Source organism: Anomalospiza imberbis, chromosome 4 (assembly GCF_031753505.1).
Source record: "Anomalospiza imberbis isolate Cuckoo-Finch-1a 21T00152 chromosome 4, ASM3175350v1, whole genome shotgun sequence".
In the NCBI taxonomy this organism is placed as follows: domain Eukaryota; kingdom Metazoa; phylum Chordata; class Aves; order Passeriformes; family Viduidae; genus Anomalospiza; species Anomalospiza imberbis.
In genome coordinates, this window is record NC_089684.1 from 51,745,877 (window position 1) to 51,768,321 (window position 22,445).

General features: G+C 41.2%; 1 protein-coding gene across 3 annotated transcripts in view; it reads left to right on the top strand.

Moving 5' to 3' along the window:
* The first annotated feature begins 5,331 nt into the window (after nucleotides 1–5,331).
* Nucleotides 5,332–22,445, top strand: part of SH3BP2 (SH3 domain binding protein 2) — a 35,376-nt gene continuing 18,262 nt past the window's right edge. The window contains exons 1-3 of one of the 3 annotated variants that reach the window (XM_068188519.1): nucleotides 5,354–5,377; nucleotides 6,111–6,165; nucleotides 12,526–12,629. The gene's annotated coding sequence lies outside the window, so the exon portion shown is untranslated. Of the gene's footprint in view, nucleotides 5,378–6,110; nucleotides 6,166–10,778; nucleotides 11,107–12,525; nucleotides 12,630–22,445 lie in introns of those variants that run through there. The other 2 variants (XM_068188518.1, XM_068188520.1) reach the window with 2 other exon arrangements.

Genomic DNA, 22,445 nt, shown 5'->3' on the forward strand with positions numbered 1-22,445 from the left:
AGCATGCCATTATTGATGTGTACTGCTCTGTTTCTGAGAGGCCCCATTAGGGCCCCTTGACAGTGTCTCTGGAGCCAGACTCGTCTGCATTCCCATTGGGAAGCAGCTAAAAGAAAGGGCAGCAAGTAAGCATCCAAAATGAGCACAATTCTGGGGTAAACAACAGAATGAGAAATGCCTGAGCATATTTAAAGACTTAGGTGTGCTGTATATTCAAACAGGTAACCCAGCCCTGAATCCCACAGTCAGGACTCCAGCTTTTAATCTGTCACTTCTGTATTTCTGTAGTTATATCATTCTCTGATGCTTTTCAAGCACAGTACAAGTGTCTGAAATTTGACACAAATGCTTTCATTCCTTGAGACTGAGCATATTTTTGTGCTTTTTTTTGTAGGGTAATTGTCAGAATACAAACAACCAAAATAAAAATCCCCAAGCAGCCTATTCTTATTCCCACCCCAGGTTTGCACTTTGGATGGTGCCTGATTTGGTGCAGACAGCTTACACTGGGCTCCTTATGACTCCTTGTGCCTCATGACTGAATAAAAAGCAAGGAGAGAAATTTTCCTGGTGCAGCAGGAGCTCAAAGTGTGTAGTGAGCCATCACAAGGGGGAAATCAGGTATAAGCAGAGATTGTGCAAGAAACAAAAAGACTGGTGGCCGCAGGCAAACTGTGTCTCAAGGCCAGGAAGTGAGACTTGCCAAGTGTCTGCTAAATTAGACATGGAAAGGCAATTATAACAAATAAACCAAGGCTTTGCAAGCATGCTAAAAAAAAAAAAAAGAGAGAACCAGGAAGGAGGAAGCAGCGCCACAAGGCATTGAGGGACAGTGTCTTTCTCAGAATTCTAGGTGAGCTGGGTAATGAACTCACGAATAAGTATTTTCATAAGTCTGTTAAATTTGGAGTCTAGTAGCTAAAAATTACATCCTATTTTTCATAATGAGGGTTATGCAAATTCTGTATTCTGGAAGAACAGAGGTGAAAGCAGTATAAGAACTACAGTCCCTTCAATCTGATTTGCCATATGCAAATTTGAAGAAAAAAAGACTATGAAGATGTAGAGATAAATTAGATAAACCAGATTTGTCCCCAGTAGTAGACCATGTCAGGCTAACCTGACCATTCTCTTTGATAAGATCATTATAGGTTATATTTACCGATAAAATTAAGTTGGAATGTTTCTTCACAACAGCAGATTATTGTAATTCAAAATAATTGGATGGCTTCAATGACCACCAAACCTGCCAGAGTTCAAGAAGCTTTCAAACAGTGCTCTCAAGCACATGGTGTGATTTTTGGGGTATTCCTGTGCAGAGCCAGGAGTTGGACTCCATGATTCTTGTCTGGGTCCCTTCCAACTCAGGATATTCTATGATTCCATAATTTCAAGAGTATGTATTATGTGAACTGATAAAAGCTTCATATTCAAGTAATGACTTTATTAGTTTGACACAATCGAGAAAGAGCAAACTCATAAAGTAACTATGATTTCCTGATTTTACACAAGTATGATCCTAAAAAGTGCTGGACACAGCTATTCCAGGAGGAAGGAGCAAGCCTCCAAGTCCTCCCAGCTGGATGACTGCATGCAAATTAGGTCACACAGAAAGCTTAGCTTTTTCAGAAGCAAAATTCAACTCAGAAGAGAGATGGAGAAGGGCCTGTTACCCTGTAACACAGTTTATATCAGTGTTAGGCTTTGCTTTATGGATGGGGAATATTTTCCTTGAGGAGGACCAAGTGTGCCTTTCCAACAGGTTTGGCAGCCCACTCGCTGACACGCTCTGCTATCCAGTAATAACACACAGAGTCATTTTAATCACGGGCTGTACCCTATAAAATGAAATCACAGGGCATATTCAGCCAACAAAGTGAAGGTTCCCCACACCTGCTTCAGCTTAATGCACTAATTTGCCTTCTCTGGGGACAGAAAGTTCTGGGTTTACTCAGGCAGGAAAATAAATGCTGTAATTCCCACCAACAGTCAGGATATTCTGACAGAGCACTCACACCAAATTCAGAGGAAGAGCTAAATTCAAAGAGCTTTCCTGGTTGTGGTGTTCCTATGGGACTTGTGTTACCCAGCCTACCCACGGCTGCACACAGCTCTCAGTCTTTGTACAACAGAAACCTGAGGCTGCTGTTGGCTGCAACTGCGAGAAAGCTTAAGAAACTTCATTTTCCCTAGGCTCTGCCAGCACAATGCCTTCTTCATACTCAGAAATGGTCTTTCTGTTTACATAGAGGCTCCTTCACATCCAATAGCAGGTGTTAACAGCACCATGTTTATGTTACAAATCAATCAAAGGTCATCACCAAACCCCATTTCCAGCTTTAGTCAGTCTCTGTTGTACTTTAAACACGGGGATTTTCATTTCACAGACCAAGAGCCCTCTCTATTGTATTCAGAAGAGGGATTCTCTTTGCTACTTCATACTACAAAGTTCTGTGAATGATAAAGAGAAATACTAATAAATAGCATTGACAGGAAATATTGCACCACCGCCTTATTTTCTGACCACAGAAACTAGTCTGGTACCACCATAAAGGTCAAAATCTTTAAAACTAGCTTGAAGTATAAGTTGTGTGATCACTAAGGAAATCTGCTGCTTTTTATTCAAACAAGCCTCAGTATGATACACAGATCAATGTTTTAGTAATACTGCTTTATTGAGTGCTCTCTTTTCAGTTACATTCTTGTTACAAAAGTAAATGGAGTTAAAACTGATCACTTTGTACCTCTCAGAATAGTAATTATTTAATAGTAATAATTTTTACAAAATAGTAATAATTTTTACAAGACAAAAAACCACATTTTATGTTGCTGAACATTTAAAAATAGGTTTTTAATATTTTTCTTATTTTGCTTCTGCATACTTTTAAATGTAATTTTGATTTTTCACACCTCTGCTCATATCACAGAATAAGCTGAGTTGGAAGGGACCCACAAGAATCATCAAGTCCAGCTCCTGGCCCTGCACAGGACCATCCCCACGAGTCACACCATGGGTCCAAGAGCATTGTTCAAATGCTTCTTGAACTCTGTCAGGCTTGGGGCTGTGACCACTTCTCTGGGGAGCCTGTTCCACTGCCCAACCATCCCCTGGGTGAAGAGCCTTTTTCTAATATCTAACATAAACTTCCCCTGACACTAAATGGTTTTAAATTTTGTGACTAAAAACCACATAAATTTAAAAAACCAACCCCCAAACCCTTCTTTTTTTACCTACAACACCTTCCGTACCACCCCCAAACATCTGGGAAGTAATAAAAGGCAAATGGAAAAACAAACAAAAGCCCAATAAAATTTAAAATCTTGAATGAAATAGAAGTATATCTTAAATTAACATTTAACATGTGAGAACGAAGCAAACTTCATCTTATCACATTTTAAATGTCACCTGCATCCTGGACACAGGACACATGGGACAGTGCCTGTATGGGGCTCCCCATGGACACATGGGACAGTGCGGCACGGGCTCCCCACGGACACAGGACACACGGGACAGTGCCTGTATGGGGTTCCCCATGGACACAGGACCCACGGGACAGTGCGGCACGGGCTTCCCATGGACACAGGACACACGGGACAGTGCCTGCATGGGGTTCCCCATGGACACAGGACACACGGGACAGTGCCTGTATGGGGTTCCTGATGGACACAGGACACACGGGACAGTGCCTGTATGGGGTTCCTGATGGACACAGGACACACGGGACAGTGCCTGTATGGGGCTCCCCATGGACACATGGGACAGTGCCTGTATGGGGTTCCCCATGGACACAGGACACACGGGACAGTGCAGCACGGGCTTCCCATGGACACAGGACACACGGGACAGTGCCTGTATGGGGCTCCCCATGGACACAGGACACACGGGACAGTGCGGCACAGGTTCCCCATGGACACAGGACACACGGAATAGTGCGGCGTAGGCTTCTGCATGGACACAGGACACACGGGACAGTGCGGCACGGGCTCCCCATGGACACAGGACACACGGGACAGTGCTGCTCAGGTTCCCCATGGACACGGGACACACGGGACAGTGCCTGTATGGGGTTCCCCATGGACACAGGACACACGGGACAGTGCCTGTATGGGGTTCCCCATGGACGCAGGACACACGGGACAGTGCCTGTATGGGGTTCCCCATGGACACAGGACACACGGGACAGTGCCTGCATGGGGTTCCTGATAGACACAGGACACACGGGACAGTGCCTGTATGGGGTTCCTGATGGACACAGGACACACGGAATAGTGCGGCATAGGCTTCTGCATGGACACAGGACACATGGGACAGTGCGGCACGGGCTCCCCATGGACACAGGACACACGGAACAGTGCTGCTCAGGTTCCCCATGGACACAGGACACACGGGGCAGTGCGGCACGGGCTCCCCATGGACACAGGACACACGGGACAGTGCGGCACGGGCTCCCCATGGACACAGGACACACGGGACAGTGCCTGTATGGGGTTCCCCATGGACGCAGGACACACGGGACAGTGCCTGTATGGGGTTCCCCATGGACGCAGGACACACGGGACAGTGCCTGTATGGGGTTCCCCATGGACACAGGACACACGGGGCAGTGCGGCACGGGCTTCCCCATGGGCGCAGGACACCTGGGGCTGTGCCTGCATGGGGTTCCCGATGGACACAGGACACTCGCAAAGGAATGTCACCGTTTGTAGCTATGCTACAACCTCCTTTCTCCCCGCCCCTGGTGACTTCCAGGCAAGCACCTGTGTCAGACCCTGCTGCCAGTCAGAAAAAAGCCGATCCCCAGGTCACGTCCTCTGGGGCTGTAGTTTCTGGAGGTGGTGGAGTCACTGTCTCTGAGGTGTTTACGGGAACACTACGCGGCACTCAGTGCCACGGTCTGATTGACGTGGTGGCGTTCGGCCATAGGTTTGAGTGGACGATCTGGATTCAGTGATGCTGCGCCAGGTGCGGACAGACCCCAGCAGTGGCCGGCGGCAGCGTTCAGCACACGCAGCCCTGGCGGAGCCGAGCGGTGGCTGGGCTGGGGCCGGACCCCGCCGATCCCGGCTGTCCTTCCGGCAGCCCGGCAGGGGCGGCGCTCCCCGCCCGCCGGCGGCTCCCGGCGGCGGCTCCCACGGGCGGCGCCGGCGGGGCGGGAGCGGAGGCTGGGCCGGCCCCGGCAGGTGAAGGAAGGGGCGGGCGCGGGGCGCGCTGACCGCACGGGGATGAGCGGCCGGCGTGGCGGCGGCTGCCCGCGGAGCTGAGCCCCTGTCCCGGCGGGGGCGGCACGGCACGGCACGGGCTGGGCTCCCCCGTGCCCGCGTCTCCCGGCCCTCTTCCCGCCGCGGCGCTGCTGGAGAGCGCCGGGAAACTCCTCGGGTGAGTCACGGGAGCCTCGGGAAGCGCCGGGCCGGCCCTCGCAGAGCCCCAGTGCCGGGCGGGGAAAGCCGCGGGGCTGGCGGCCCCCGGAGCGGCCGCCCGGGGTCCCTGGGGAAGCTGCGGTTCCCGCGGCTCTGGGGGAATCAGCAGGAATCTCCTCTCCATGGGTTGACGCCGTCAGTTCGGTGCCGCTTTGCTCACCTGGAGGTGGGAGGTGGGATGGAGTAAAGTCATCGGTGTGAGTCTGCCCGTGGGGAAAGGAAAGGCTCTTCTGGGCGCAGAAAAAGGGCATAGTTGCTTTCCTTTGGAAAGGGAAGAATCAGAGAGCTGTATTGCCTACTTGTGTTGAGCTGTGGCTTTGGCGTTGAGTTGGGCACATCAGGATTAATTTCCTAGCATGTTTCCAGTGATAATATATATATGTTAAAGGATGAGGCAAGACTTCTTAGAGTTGAAACATAGGGTACAAATGCATTGTGCAGCATTTTCTTTAGTGTCACTCTCTACTTTAATCTTGGATGCCTCCTCTTTACTGGGGTTGCGTCTGTCACTTCAGCCTAGGTATGAAGTTCGTGTCCATCTGCAGGTGTAAGTGCTCTGCCTCTGGGAGCAGTAGAGAGTGAGGACACCTGGCATGTGCTTATTTAATTTGTCAGCTTTTATCCCCAATGCAAACTGCATACTGCTATCCCAAGTGAATTGAGATAGTGGATAAATGTTTCCCCTCCTACAGGGAAGTCCTGTCTGCTAAGACCAGTTTCTGGAGTCTTGATGCTGACAGAGTACAGGTCAGCAGTGGGACTGAACCAGCCTCGTGCTGTGTCTAAATTCATCATTACAGGTGCAGTAGTTCCTGAGTGCATGTCACAGTGTCCTGCTGATCTGTGCTTGGTCTGGCTGTGCATTGAAGTTTCTGCTTGGAAATTAGTTGCATTAAGCTGGTATGTTTCTTACTATAAGAAGCAATTTTCCACTTTTTCTCTGCTCTAATGGTTAGTGTGTCACAGACTATGAATTAAATTTAGATCTGAATGATTATACACATCTTCTGTTTATTTTTGCTTGAATTTGTACAGGAAATATAGGGCTGAAGCCTCTGTTGTTTATTTCCTTAATGCACCTCTTTCATGCTTTAGACGAAAGCAGAATTAACTTGCTATTTTTCTTCTAGGCATAACACATTTCTTTCCCTTCCTGTTGCAGTATTTTACAGCCATCTTGCTGTTGCAGGAGAGCTGATTAACAGATACCCCTTGCCAATATTCCATTACTGGGTCAGCTTAGTGGTGGGTTAAATACTGTTTCCTGTTTGTAATTTTCTTGTTTTAAAATCTCTCAGCTTTCCATAAACTTTTCCACAAAGCATGACAGCTTCATGCTAAAAGGTCCAGAAAATAAAGAGCTTTTCTTTTTAGAAAAAAGTTATAAAGGAGGGAGATGCAGGCATGACAGTTCTAGAAAGGGTTAAAGGGTTTGAAGTTATCAAAGCAGTAAGAAGGAACACACCAAGGTAAGTTCCTGCAGAAACCTCAGGCAGGGCTGAGTGAGAATTCCTGTGTTTGAGGCCAATCTGACCAGCTGACTGTGAATCTGTAAACTCCTGCAGGCAGATGAACCGCTTGTACTTCGAAGGCCAGATTTCCAATCTAATATTGTTGCTAAAAAATTTAGCTTGCCTACAAAAAATGCAAAATAGAGGGCATGAAAAGTCTTGTTGTGCAATTTCTTAAATGGATGTGAAGCAGTCTCCTTTGACAGAAAACCAGACATGGCAGCCACTTTGGTAACAGGTGCTAAATAGAAATGGAAATGCCTTGAGAAGTGTTAACTTCTTCTTTACAGCACCGAAACACAAACACGGATGACCAAAAGGCACATACATATTTGTCATTTTGCCTGTAGGAAAAGTGCCTCTGACGCTCAAACCTGGTGGTTGCAGTGTTACTCTTTGCCCCACAGCCCTTAGGTTGCTGGTGCATTTATTGCTCTGCATTACAAGACTGCAGGAATAGAGAGGTTTGTGTTTAGCCTGACAACATTGACTTTGTGTGGGTGCATCTTCCAGCCTGTTTGGCATGGGATGTTAGACAATGGGTAGCTTATACTTTTGTCAGACTATCCAACAGCTTCATAAGTTGTTTGGAATGTGCAGCATTGTGCAAGCATTGTGTCCATTAATTGTTTCTGGCTTAAGCCCTGATCTTAAAAGTACTTGCAGATGTAAGTAACTCTACTATTTGTCAACTTTTAGTTTGTGTTATTGAAGGATCAGGATCTTGGCTTGTTTATACTTCTACTGGACCTTGCAGGAATGTTCATAGAAGCTCAGACTCGCAGTAGCATTGATTAATAGCTCTGTAAGGAATGGTGAGGACTCCTGACAGCTACCAGGCAGCAGCCAGGATAAATTGGTTTTGTTTAGATTTAAAAATATTAGTTGATACAATGATTCTTCCATGATGTGTTTTGTCTTCTAATAGGGATTTTTTTTTAATGGAAGCGAGAAAAGAACCTCTTTGATGTTTATTCCCCTCTTGTGTAGCTAAGCATTCTTCTGCCTTTTTTTTTTAAGGTAAACTTACTCCATGAAGGCATTTCCTCATAACATTTTTTCATGATTGCCTTGGAACAGTGCAGTGTACTGTGCTGTAGTGGAACAGTGTTGGGAAGGAACTTTGAGAGTGTAGAAATCAGGGGGATTTAAGTCAGCCTCAAAGGTAATCTGAGGCTGACTCATTTCTGTAAATATACTACTAAAGGAAATGTGTATTTCTTACACTTATCACATGTACATATGTCACTGTCTGTTACTCCAAAATTTATGAGCCATTGCTAAGTCTTGTTAATCAACACCCCTCTCCTCCTATCAACACTGCTTGCTTTATGCTGGAATGACTAAATGAGCTATGCCTTTTGTGATATGTTGAGGGGAGAATTGAAGGCCCTGAAGTTTTGATCAGCATAACTGCACTGGGTGTGGTTGTTAACTTTAGGAATTATTTATCATGGTTTATATTACAAGCATGTGTATCTCTGGTTTGCTTGCTTCAGATGACTAGACTAGAGCATATAGCAGAATTTTTCTGCACTGTGCTTTTTAAGAGCAATATAGTGTCTGCAGTATTTCTCCAAGATCTGTTTGAAGTCTTTTTCAATCTTGTCTCCTATCCATACGCTTCTATGTTGAATTTCTTAATTTTTCCTTACAAAGAAAGGGAATTGGCGAGTCTACATTTCATCTCACACATGCAGGAATTTGAAAACAATTTTTCTTGAGATAAGGGATTAATTTTAAGCAAGGCAATAGTTAGGGGAGAATGCAGGGACATGAATTCCTATGGAAACAAACCTAAATGTTGTTCTCCCCCTGTTGCAGCATCCCAGCATAACTGAAATAATCTATTTGTTTTGTTTGTGTGCCAGCTCATTTCCTATAATGACTGAGTTCTTATCTCTTCCAAGGTTGTTTTATTGCAGTAGTTATGCATATCTGAATATCTTTGGCAGAAAGGTACTTCAGGATGATGTACAGCGCAGAGAAAGAATTACAATCACCCAGAAATCAGTCCTTGGCAATACTTATGGCTTCAGCTCCTGCAGACTGTGATTTTAGGAGCAGAGAAGGGCACAGTTTGCATTCATATTGAGAGGATTCCTCTTGTGGCTTTTTGCTGTAGTCACGGGCTGGTTTAACCAGGCTAATTCAGGGACACCTAATGTGTAGCTATTGCTCTTTCTAAAGTACTTCTGACAAATCTTAACTTCATGGGAAGTGGTCATTTTGGATCTGTCTCCTAAAACAGCTGTAAAGAACTGAGCTAGACAGATGGTGTGAAATAAATGTGTGGCTGAATTTAGGAATAGCTTCTTGCTGAATTTTGTTGCTGGATTAACTTTCATGTCTGTAGTTGCCCCGAGGTGGGGAAAGCACACCTTTTCTTCCTTACAATCTTTTCTTTCTGGAAAAGCCACAGGTAAAACTTCAAGTAGTCCAGGGAGCACTTGTTTTCATCCTCTTAATGTTTGAAAATTCTCACTGTTCAGCTGGTTATGGTTAAAACTTTCTGGATTTTTATTTTCTTTATGTTAAGTTATAACATCAACTGACAAACTGTACATCATTAATCACGTATGATCGCAATCACTTCAATCCTAATGCAACAGTAGGTACATTTGAATCATTAGATGTGTTCTCTCTTCTAGAAAATGCATATGTCTCTAATTCCAACCCAGCTTTTCTAATGTTAATTTGGCGAAGAAGAAACTTCCCAATTCAAACTGGCTTTATATCCTTACATTTTTAAAAGATAAATGCTTTGCTCTTAGTTAAACTTTGCTCTACCACTCTTCTGTAAATTAGAAAAACACAAAATTTGGTTTGGTCATGGTAAACCTCTTTTTTTGGATATTTTAGGGCAGGAATACAGGAATTTGGGGTTCTTTTATTTATATTTTGACTGACTGATTTATGTAGGTGGTGCTACTATATGTGGTAGTGTGTAAGCACTTAAGGACTTCGTTAATTCCTGATTATTCCTCATTACTCCAAGTGGATTTAGGTGTCTACACTAAGAGACTTTCACTCTCTTATTAAGCATTTAGAAAAATTAGTACCTACACATACATTCAAGATCACTTTATGAAAACTATAGAGTGCTCCATGTAAACAGATTATGGCTTTTGTTGCTTGATGTAGTAGAGATTGCAAAAACTTTGTTAAAATGTGCAATATCTTGTGCATGCACAAAGGACTTGTGTAAAACTCTTTGATATTCTTGATTGTTTCAGTGCAGGGACTATATTGCAATCCCCAAAGAGGAAAAGTATTGAACATGTTTAACCAAGACTCGTACTTTGTTATCCCTTCAGCTTTGCTAAATAAATGAGTGCTGGGAGAAAGTCAGATTCATGCCTTTAAAAATGAACTCACTTTTAAGGACTCTTCAAACAAGAAATCCTTCAAGCCAGATGTTTTCCTCTAAATAAGAAAATGGAATTCCTATTGGAGCTCATATGGGAGCAACAACTCAGTAAAAATACCAGTCTTCATTTTTTAAAAAAATCTGATAGCTATGCTGAGCACTATTTAACCTCTTCTGGGGAGTACAAAACCCCAGAAATTTTAGAATTTCTGTTGTTGCTGGCAGAAGCACTGCACAAATATGCAAAGGTTATGAATGAGGTCCCTAGGAAGAAGACAATGTCTGTATTTTAAGCAAGCATTTATTATTCTTTTTCCTCCCACGTGCCTGTACTGTATATTTAAGCCTTTCCTCTAATGGGAAAGGTAGCATGCACTTTTAAAAAACCAGAAACTAAACTAAAATCCCTCATCATAGTGGCTAGGGCCTTAAAAAGAAACAGAAGAGAAGCAGTAATATATACACCAAAAATTTACTTAAATATTCTGTTCTGAGAGTTGGCTGTTAGTAATTGATGTTCTGATTCATCTCTTAACTGATTTGTCATTTTTCAGCACCTGGCTTAAGACTGGTTACCAAGTTCCAGTTAAGGGATTAGTCCCAACTTGCTCTAGGAAAACAACCTGCATTTGGAGTTGGAATGATATTCCTCATTCTTGCTTCTGGCAGTACTTGGAAAGAAAGGACTGGGAGGCAGTGGCACCAGTGTGCATGTCTGGAACTGTTGCTACCTCAGAGATCTTTTTTTGTCCAAGTGTTGACAAAAGAGAGAGGATGGGAAGTGTGCTGCAAGACTCATCATGAAAGGTGATTTGTGCATAATAGACATGACTCAAGGCAAAAGATTTCTCATTTTGAAGTGTAGCCAAGTAAACAAAAGGAGAGCAAATTGTAGAAGGAAGTAGGAGAATTTAGCATCCCTAAGCTTTGTACTTGTATGGTCAAGAAAATGAAACAAAACCATACTGGGTGGTGGAAATAGAGTCTGATTGAATGGGTTCTCTCTCTTAAAGGACAAGAATGTGAATTTAGATTAGACTTCAGTGCACTGAACTCCATTGTTACTCAGTGTAAATATACTTTCTCATTGTTCAGGTTAGCCAGCTGAACTGCATCTTTTGGTGTAATTCTGCTGTAACAGACAGAAATAAGGTCAGGTCTAGTTTATCTGGCAGTATTCCTATTTAGGTGAACCATAAACCTGTGCTGTGCAATTTGATAATTAATTGTTAAACAAAAGCAAAGCTTAATTGTAAATGTTCTTCAACTGAAATTACAACTTCATCTTTTATTATTATTAAGTTTTTCATTTAAAGATATGCAGTGAAAAGCAGGAACCCTTGGAGAAGGGAAATCTTACTTAACATGTCAGTTCCCATTTCCATGTTCAGTTCTTCTCCAGACAAATAAGCTTCCTACTCTCCAGGTGATGACTTTTTCTTTACTAATGCAGCACTTCAGGGCAACAGCTCAGATTTTAATAGGTGTAAAAGCATATTTTACTAATTTTCATTTTTCATGTAATAACAGCTTAGTAATGAAAAAGAAGAAGAGAGGTGGAAGTAGAGTGTTGTGAATACCTTGTCTTGTCTGGTGAAATGTCTTGTAAGACAAAAAAATAGTGGTTTTGTAGGAAGCTTTGTTTCCTTGTTGTAATTTTAAATTAAGCGATTGTAGCGGTAGACATTAATCATGATTCTGGAAACAGTAGTTTTTACAAATACAGACTTTTAAAAATTCTCACAGAATTAGCAGTTAGATTTTTATTTGTGGTTTCTTTCAATATCTTCATGTTAATCTTATTGCAAGTCAAAATCTCTTTGAAATGGTCCTTCATCTCATGTTTTATTAGCTGTTACATGATTCTACAAGACTTACCATACTTCTAACCTCAGCTTGGGTGACTGACAATCTCTCTATTGGTGTATTTGTAAAACTTGCTAAAACTCTACTATAAAGTAAAAAGTTTTGGTTTAAATTCCACCTCAAACTCTACCTAGTTCCCCTTAACTTCATCAAAAGTTGCATGTGACCAAGTGCTGAGGTTGGTGTTCAAACCAGACCGTAGTTACCCTTCAGAGCTAGTTCCTGCAACCAAGCAGCAGAGGCTTAAATTATTAGTCTCTAATCTTGTGACAGCACTACTAAAAAGAGTAAATCATTACCTTGATGTTGCTTAACAGCAATTCTGTTACAACATATCACATAATTGTTTATTTCTCCTAGACCAAGCTGGAGCTCTGAAGAGACTTCAGTTCAATGTGTGACGACAGTTCAATGCAGGACAGTTATTTCCTCAAGTGGAACATCTCTTATCTCAGAGTGCTGTGGTATGGCTGAACACTGGGTTTGTGTTACTTGAAGTGTAATGTCTCCTAAACCTTTTACACAGACCTGTAGTCACACTGTTTTCACCAAGCATGTGTACTGAAGTCAGCTTCTGGTATTCCTTATACTGATAAAACTACACCTTAGACACCCAAGCTCGAGTAAGAGCTCCCCATCTTTCTTTCTGTTCTGTTCTGTACCTATTCCTGTTCTGTTTTGTACCTATTAGCTTTTCTGTTAATGATGCAAAGAGAAATTTAGCACAAAGAAACATGGACTGTGAGCCTACAGGTCCTACTGGCAGATGAAAAGCTTATAATTAGCTAATTCAAAACTGATCTGTAAGCTTGACTACTCAAAATAAGGTTCTTTGAACTCATGGGTGAAAAAGTGACCTGACTTGCACAGCTGCTGAGCATCTGCAGCTGTTAATTGCCTTTAATCAGTCAGGTTTAAACATTCAGGCTTTCCACTGTAATTTTTCAGTCAGTTAATCACTGTGGTGCCAGGTAGGCATGTTTCCAAAGCACTGTGCATTTTAAGTGAGTGAAGTGGGATTTGTTTGTGCAGACTTTTGTACACGTTGTGTGGGGAAATACTATTTCTGCTGTCAAAATGGGTGTACCACATACAGGAGCACAGGACAATCAGTCCTCTGCAATCTCTGGTGTCTAGGAAAGAATTCTTACCTTCAGTATGTAACTGGAGCCTTGCATTAGGACTCATCAGAATGTTAACCAGAAAGGCTTTTCTGAGAAGAAGAAACACCCATTGCAGGAGGGGCACACAAGTCTTGCTATAAGATTAGTAGTTTTCTTCCTCCTAAAGAGCTGGAAGTAGAAAACCACCTTGAAAAAAAAAAAATAATGAGGTTATATAGAACAGAGTATTCATCCTGGGTTTAGGAGAGCCCAAACAGATAAGATGATGCATAGTCTGGCACAAATGTATTCCACTCCCACCATCCATCAGCTTGTGTGGGTACTCTTACTCAGGAGTAAATTAAGCATGGCAGACTGCTGGGATTATGCTAGATAAATACTTGCTGTGTGACTGTGCAGTGGGGGAGGATGGGAAATTTGGAAAGGAAAGAGGAATATTTTAAATGCACTCTTCATGTTTAAGAACATGAAGAGGAGAACGGAGTTGGATAGCCAAACTATTCTCTAGCCACATAGAGGAAATTACTGTATTTGCGGGAAGCTGTTATGGGAAGAACTCGCAGTGAAATTCTTTTTTCCTTCAGTACTCAAAGCCTTAGTGAGTCATCTGTCTCCTGCCTTCTTCTCCCCACTCAAAAAAAAAAAAAAAAAGGGAAAAGCCCTTCTTTCTGTCCCTTGGCAAATGCCACAGCTGTTGTGAAGAAGCTGTAGCTCAGAATGCCACTGAGCCAAGTGCCTGATGAGGCCAGTTGAGGCATTGTCAGAGGGATGAGTGGATGTGTTCAATCTCACATCTTTTGCTTTGAGGTGCAGATAAGCTTTCTCACAATAATGGAAACAACGCTGATAAGATGGAATACCATGTTTGCAAATGTACACAGTACTAGATGATACCAAAGTGATTAAGTCTGGAAGCTGTCATATTGGCACAGTGCCTGCTGTGCCTCTGCTGCCAGGCTGTTTCTCCTTGGCTGCATGACATCCTCATTCCTTCGGTGGACAGCAGTTGTGTTTGTCCTCCTCCCTGCTGGCTGGTGGCTCCTCTGCTTTGTTCACTGGTCCTAGAGGACTGCCTGGAGTAGAAAGATGTGGTAGTGGGAGAGAAAGGTGTCACAGTGCTGCTGATGCCACCTGTGCACTTGCACTCACAGATTTGGCTCCCTAGCAGAATCGGGTTGGCAGGTGGCAAGGGCTTAGTGACAAATCTGTTAATCACTAAAGATGTACTAATTGCTGTTCTAATGGGCTACAACAGTGTCATCGTATTTAAAAATTACTTGGTAGTAGGAAGCTTTCTGCTGGGCAGTTGAACTGGGAGCTGGGTCTCCTGAGTTGAAGGTCTTGTTCCAAGGAATGAGTCAATCACTTGATTGACAAGCTTTGCTTATTGGTAGAAGGACAAACAGAAGGGATTTGCAGGAGTGTCTTTGCTGTGAAATCTAGCAAACAGAAGTCTTTTTGATTGAAGCTCTTAGTTTGGTGAATTTACATATTTCCCTTCCTTCCTGGAGTGTTCTCTTCTATTTTAGATAGCAGGAAACATATTCATTAGATGCTTCTAATTAATCCTTGTTTCTGTGCCTGCACCATTTCTATCTTTCTAGTCAACATACCCCAGTATGGCAGGCATTTGCCTGCCACATGTTATTCATGCTCTGTAATTTTTGTAGCCCTTAGGAGATAAAGTGCATGGCCTTACCAGAATGTTGCTCTAAATGTGCTTGCTGATCTGTGCTAATTGAGAAGGTATGTGGAAGAAACACACCTGACACATCAATCAGGGGTTTGAAGTGTCATTCTTACAGAAAGTTGTGAGAAAGCTGTCTCCCCCCACAGTCCTTAGTAGCTGTAGCTATGGCATTGGGCAGAGTTCCTTTCCCTTAGTTTCTTATTGTTGGAATTTTAGGGTTTTGAGCAACTCGGAGGTAAAGACCACATATGAACTTGTCTTGATACTCAGGTGTTAGCCCACATAAAAAGCTAGTATAAACCTGATGTGTTCCTAATAATCCTGCGTTAAGAAGAGAAACTGTATCACTATTCACTGTTTAACCCTAGTGACCTACGGTCTGATGGGTTTATGTTGCACATTTCAGCAAAATGGTCTAGAAAAAGAGGGAGCTTGTATTGGAATGAAAAGAGTTGATGATAGCATTCTGTAGGACAGTCAAAATGACAAGTGAATGGTGAGTCTTGGGGAATAGATTCCTTGTGATTTCTAACTGAGCAATTTAATCACCAGCCAAGTGGAATAAAAAATAATAAAGAAAAACAATACAGCATTCCAAAGGAGAAAAGAAAAGTGAGCTTTAAAATTCCAAGGTATACAGTAGGTAAGAAGGACTCTTCAACAATTCTCTTGTCCTTGCTGACTAAAGGATTATTTTTCCACATCCAGTTAAACTATAACTTGTGTAGTCTTTGCACTTGATTGTACTGTGACAGCTGCTGGTTCTCGGGTGGACTGCACAGGAGAGGAAGTGGCACTGGAGCACTGGCTCTGACCCACCATGATTTTGTGATTATATCAATCTTTGCTAATCTGTGATGATGCCAAATTTAGAAAATTTTCATAAAATTCTGTAGACAAAAGTTTTTCAAGTATTTAATGGGATAACTGTAGTTTGAAGTGTTGGGCTTGTTAGGTTTTGATCTGTTGGAGATGTCGCTGACAGAAAATGGAAATTAGCTCTGCTGTATCTTGGAAATGTATTTCATTGATATAGTGTCTTACTATGTAAAAATGAGTGACTAAAATGCATGAAAGATTGTCACATAGTTTCTGGAAGAAGAGGGGGCTTTTTGGACAGAGTGTAGTGCTCTTTTAATGCTTTTTGGTACACCTCCAAAGCTGAGAGTTCTTTTTGTGGCAGTAGAGATAAACAATTAACAAAGTGCAGCTATGCTTTGATAGAGTTATTATGTGCAGTTCTTTAGAGGATGTTAAGTGGATCAGTCTGTATGATTTTATATACTAAATAAAATACCACAAATAGCATTAAATATTTTTTTTTTTTTAATGTGCAGAAAGAGTATTTTTCTCCTGTAAAGTTCAGCTTTTGTAGATGTTTTATTTTGTGGTAACAGCAACGCCCACAGCTGAATCAATGCATCTGTGATGTTGTTTGGCTTGGCTCTAGATGAACTGTTTACTATACAAAGATGTCATGTTTGATTACTTAGGTTGAAACAGGACCAATCCCATTGACCTAAATTTCTGAATTTCCTTTGTGCAAGTGAAATCCAGCTTCAATTCTTCATTGTGTACAAGAAGTGGTTTGTATTTAGAATTCCTTAAGAATATATAGGATGTGTATAGCAGGAAGAGATTCTGTAAATCTTGCAAAAGCTTTTGCTGGAAATGTTATATGCTCCATATAAATTCTGTGTAGAACCAAAACCTGGAAATGAGTGCTATACAGACTCCTTGGACATAATGACTGTTAGTTCCAGGCAGTGCATAAATGTAAGATTCCAGAGGTTGTGAAGGAGCCCTTCTGTCATAACCAGGTCATCTCTGTAAAGAGTCTCACTGCACTGTTTTGAAAGAGCTTTTCAAGGAAATGATAAAAAGAATGGTTCACCAAGGCAATGTATTCTTTGTAGCTCATCCTGCCAAGAATAGGACTGCTGAACTTCGTAACATACACCATTTCTTTAAGAACTGTAGATTTGTATTTCTGTATGTGTGCGTGTTTCTTTTCAGTCTGTAATAAAGAAAAGTTCGTTTCAGTGGTGAAATTCAATGAGGCCAGGGATCAGACAAATGACCTTTGGACCATCTTTGTGACCATGAGAATGGAAAGAATAGGCAGTGCTATAAGGTATTTGAGAAAAGATTTGAAAATAAGCAAGTTCTCTATGATAGGATAGGTTAGTGTTGTGCCCAGAAGCATTTTCAAATTAAAAAAAAAAGTAGAGGGAATATTCTAAATAGATTGTATAGTGGATGTAAAATATTCCAGGTTCCTGCTAGATTCAAATTTTGTCTATAATAATTTTCAAAGTGTTGATGGGAAGGAAGTGGAAGTATCTTTTAAAATTAGTGTTCCCACTTACAAACTCCTTTTTTAGCTCACTTAATGGGACAATAGGAATAGCTGTATGGAGTCAGATCCTAGGAGAGCTTGCAGATGAGTGTAAGATTTTGGCACAGATATAGAATATTCTTCTAGCCTAAGAATTTGCACCTCAGGGGCTTATTGAGTAATTTTGAAGTGCCAGAGACTGGTGTCTTGGAATCTGATCTCACTGTGCACTGAGATGCGTTACAGTGCTTTCTTCTTTTCTTTTTTTTTTCCTTTGTTTTTCTTCTCTGAAATATTACTGATTACCAGTCTAGGAAAGGTTGTGATTCACATGTGCAGTACCATTGCATCCATTCCTATTATATGTAGTGTTCTGAGGTCCTTTCTCCAGAATGAAGAAGTTATACTCTTATAAACACCTTTATAAGGCTTGTGTCCTGACATACAGGACAGGTCGGGAAAGGAGCTGCTTTGAGAAGAGCTACACAACATCAAGGTCAGATGGAAGTAAGAATCTAGAATTTGGGGTTTAGATCATTGCCTTTGGTCTATCTTACTGTCAGGAATTCATTTTTTTCATAATATTATGCCGGGGGTTTGTACCTATTTGGAAGCCTTGCTGCAAAGTTCTGGCACTGTGGCAGTAGTATGTTTGAATAGGCAAACTGGTTTGTGGTGTAAAATATGACTGTTGTTGTTCATGTCTTATGAAGTATTTCATATGAATGTCTTCTGTGCTTGAAAATAGCCCTGTGTGAGCTCACTTTTGAATGCAGTTCTACAGCTCTGAAGACTTGAGTTAATGTCAGGCTAATCCTTGTGTTCATTTAAACACAAGGGGGAGTGAATTTCTTCTTTTTAGTCATCCTTCTGAAGGAAGTAGTGATTTCCATAAAGAAATGATAATAGAAAAGACCACTGTCCAAATTATCTTGTAAAAGAAGCCCATTGGATGAGATTATACATTTTTATGGTTATTTTATGTGATATGAATTGACTGTTCCCTCTCATGTCCTCCAGGTTAAAGCTGTTTCTTTACTGCTGTCTTTCTGGAGCAGCTTTGCAGTGTACACTTGTTTTAATTTCAAAATCTTCACTTAAAATCCCAACTACACATGATGTGGTGTTTATAATTTAATTCATCTTTTGTAGAAAGTAAGCGTGAGCTTAGAGTTTCTTCTTTCTGGTGCTTGTTAAAAAAAAAACAAAACAAAGCATAAACTCACCTAAACCCAAAGGTATTATTTACCTAAGTGACAAAATACACAGTAGCCTTAAATTCTGGTTATTGTCAACCATGCTCTTACCTGTTTCAGTCCTTTGATCCAGTGTTTTGTGTGGTGGGAGTGGTAAAATACTTAGTTTTACCACATCCTTTGGAGAAGTTCATATGGTGATTTAAAAAGGAACAGTGACTGGAACAAAGAATCCATGTTTCTGGTGCACCTACTTACCTGCATGAGGCTTTGAGCACAAGGAGCTTCAAAGCTGCTGGAGGTGGGGGCAGTCTATTAGTAATACAACCCAACTGGGCCTTCTAATTCTATAAATCACACTTGCATGGTTATTAGCTTATTTGGATAGTCTGGTTCATAGTCAGAGTTTCCAAGTCTGAGAACAGCAAAATCTGAGATGCTTCACTGCATAATTATTTAAAACCCGGCACCATCTACTGTGTTGTACTGCAGTATAGTACACAGTGAGTCTTTGCAGTTAGTGTCCTTAAATTGTATCCAAAGTCTCTATACAAGCAAAACAAAAATAGAAAATCTTTGTTTTGTTTTGTTTTTTCAGGGTCTAGCAGAAGTTGAGCTTCCTCTTTGGTGCTGGCTACAGCCTTGTGCTTGAAGAGGTATATTCGCTTAACCATAAGGTTCCTGCAGCCACCAGGAGAGGGAAACACAGGCTTGAAGGACTCACAAATGACATGACCAAAAGCTTCCTCTAAACCAGGGCTTGCTGCATTTGTTTTGGATTCAATTAGTAGCTTGTTATTGGGGTCAGTGGGTTTATGAATTTGCTCACTCCATTTTTTGTTGATAGACACTCAAAAGGACATTATAAGCTTTATGTGGTTTTGTTGGTTTTAATACCCGACAGCAGGAATGTTTTAAAATTTCTTATGTTCAGTGATTTTATTGTTGATTTGCATATTCCCTTAGGAAAAAATACTCTCTTTAGCTATAGTAATCTACAATAGTACAGTATAGCACTGTATACAATGAACAGTACAGTATAGCACAGTATACAATGAACCCATGGATGTTGTATATATCTTTCCAGAATGCCTTAGTATCAAGAAAAAATTAAATATCTTTTTTTTTTTTCCCTTTGGACACTTGATGTACTTTAAATAAGTAAAATTCTAAGAGAGCAGAAAAAAATATTTCCTAACAAGAGACTTTAACTTCATATGGCAAGATATCTGCTGGTGAAATGTACCTATCAGATATGCTTTGAAATCACTAATAAATATTTGACCCCTTCCTAAACATTTCTAAAAGCCTTTAGTTAGATGTTGCTTTTACTAAAGTTCAATGGTCCACCAGCTAAAATGTTTAAAACTGTTTTGACATCGAAGCAGAAATTATTTTAGTGTCCAAGAGTGCTTCCTAATATATCAGTTTTGAATACCATAGTGTAGAATTGTGTGCAGTTAATCACAAACCAGCCTAGCAGTAAAATTGTTGGAACTGAAAACTTCTGCCAAGGAAATAAATCTTTTGTGGAAACTCCCACTTTTAGTATCTATGTATATTTGGAGAAACTCCCTTTGCAGCTGTCTTCAGGAATAGGATCTTGGCAATCATGTTCGTACTTCTGCTAGTTACATAATTTTTCTAACCTGTGTTCTATTTTATATTGTTCTACAAGCACTGATGAGAGCAGTTAATCGCAGCCATAGTGGCATTTACAGTCTTTTGTAGGAGGACCTTGTATATAAGTAACAGTTAAAAGGAACAAAGAATGTGTTCATCTATTTTCAATAGTATATGGAAATGGAGTGTTGGTAATGTGTCTGAATTTATATAAAAAAGAAACAAAAGGCAGCTAATTATCTTCAGGACTTGCCTTCTACTTTAAGTGCTGTTTATACCAAATGTTACTGCTGTGATCTGACTGGCACAGACTTGATCCAGTTAACTCCCTGGGGTTTTGAGGGGCCTTTTGATTTAGTAGAAAGCCATTAAACTTGAAAACCTACACATAACAAAATTGCCAACATCAAAAATCATGCTGAAACAGCTGTACTGATCTTAATTCATAGAACCATTTAGAGTGGAGAAGACCTCTAAGATCATTGAGTCTTAACTTTCAACCTAACACCAACACCTGTTCACCACTAAACCATATCCCCACGTGCCACATCCACATTTTTAAACACCTCCAGGGGTGGCAACTCCACCACTTCTCTGGGCAGCCCATTCCAATGCTTGACAACTCTTTCTGTGAAGAATTTTTTTCCAAATATCCAACCTAAATCTCCCCTGGCACAACTTGGGGCTGTTTCCTCCCATCCTGTTACTTGGTACCTGGGAGAAGAGACCGACCCTCATTTGGCTACAACCTCCTGAAAGGGAATTGGAGGCAGTGAGAAGGTCTCTCTGAGCCTCCTTTTCTCCAGGCTAAACAGCCCCAGCTCCCCTAGCTGCTCCTCACAGGACTGGTGCTCCAGACCCTTCCCCAGCCCCACTGCCCTTCTCTGGACATGCTCTAGCCCCCCATTGTCTTTTTGGGAGTGAGGAGCCCTACAATACATTAATATGGAGTTTTACATTATTTTTTCAAGGCTGGCGGGTATAAGTGAATCTGTTAAGTAGTGAAGTCCTTATATTGAGAGTTTACAGATGGTTCTTGTCTTCCAGCTGCTCAATCTAATTTGCTTTTTTAGAAGCTGTGCATAAACTGCCAGTACTTTGTGGCTGTACTTTGATTTACAGACATTTGAGCAATATATGACATTAACTGTATCCCAAAATCAAAATCATGCCATCAGCTTCTAGGATGTGTGCCAAACTGTTTGACGAAAGGATCATGAAAAGTTACAACTTTGTTTTAAAATTGATATGCTCATTCTCTGAGATATGGCTTATTTATTGCAGACCAGTGCTGGCTGGCATTTTTTGAAGTTCCAAGCCAACAATATCTCTATAGATGTTTGGAACCTAAGAGCCACTAGGGTATAAGTAGAAACTTGGAAGCTTTCTGACTTTAAGTGTTTTTTGGGTTTTGATTGAATATATATTAAGATGTCAGTTACCTATTTTAAGTATATGTAACAAATAAGTAAAAATATTATCAGGACTTCTTCATGTCTTCTGAAGTAAGCTGAAGGAAGGGAAGATGGTTGAAATTTAAAGTATAGGAGTTCTTTTGACAGTTAAAGAGGATTTTTGGAAGTTGTGGCCTCATTTCTTTTCCTTGTTGCTGATTTTTTTTTTTTTTTTGTAAAGGTAACAATGCAGTTCACCCAGCAGAAGTAATTCTGATTGATGGCTATTTGTATTTTCACCAGTTTGCTTTACTTAATAGATGAAGGATTCAGGCAAGTAATTTACACTTGCTCTTTTACAATATGCAGTTGTAAAGCATGCAGGTGACAAATACATTATCTCTCAATAGAATGGCTGTGTTTCCACTGCCATCTAGAAACTTGAGACTAAACTAGTTTGGTATAATTAATAAAATAACAAAACTTCTAATAATCTACTCCTGACTCAAACTTAGGACACATTCTGTTCATCCCTTACTTTCTCAATGCCTTATGATACTGTGGACTTCTGTGGAAATATATAATGTATAAAACCTTACATTATTCTGAATGGAACTTAACCACTGAGCTGACTTGCTGCAGCTGACAGAAAGTGTTTTTCATGCAGCTTTAATTTTTTTAGTGCTTTGTTGATTCTTCTGCCTTGCCTGTTGCTGTGCTCTTCTTGTGCTGCTTTTATTTGCAGTCCATTCTTGCAGTTTCCTGTAAATTTGTCAGCAAGAGGAAGTGCTCCTGCTGCAGACATAGCTCAGTCCTGTGGTGAGACAAGTGAATTTATACCAGCAAGGACACCATTCTGCCAGATGTGTTTGTGCCCTCACATCCCATTAACTAATGATTAGTAGGATTGCTTTG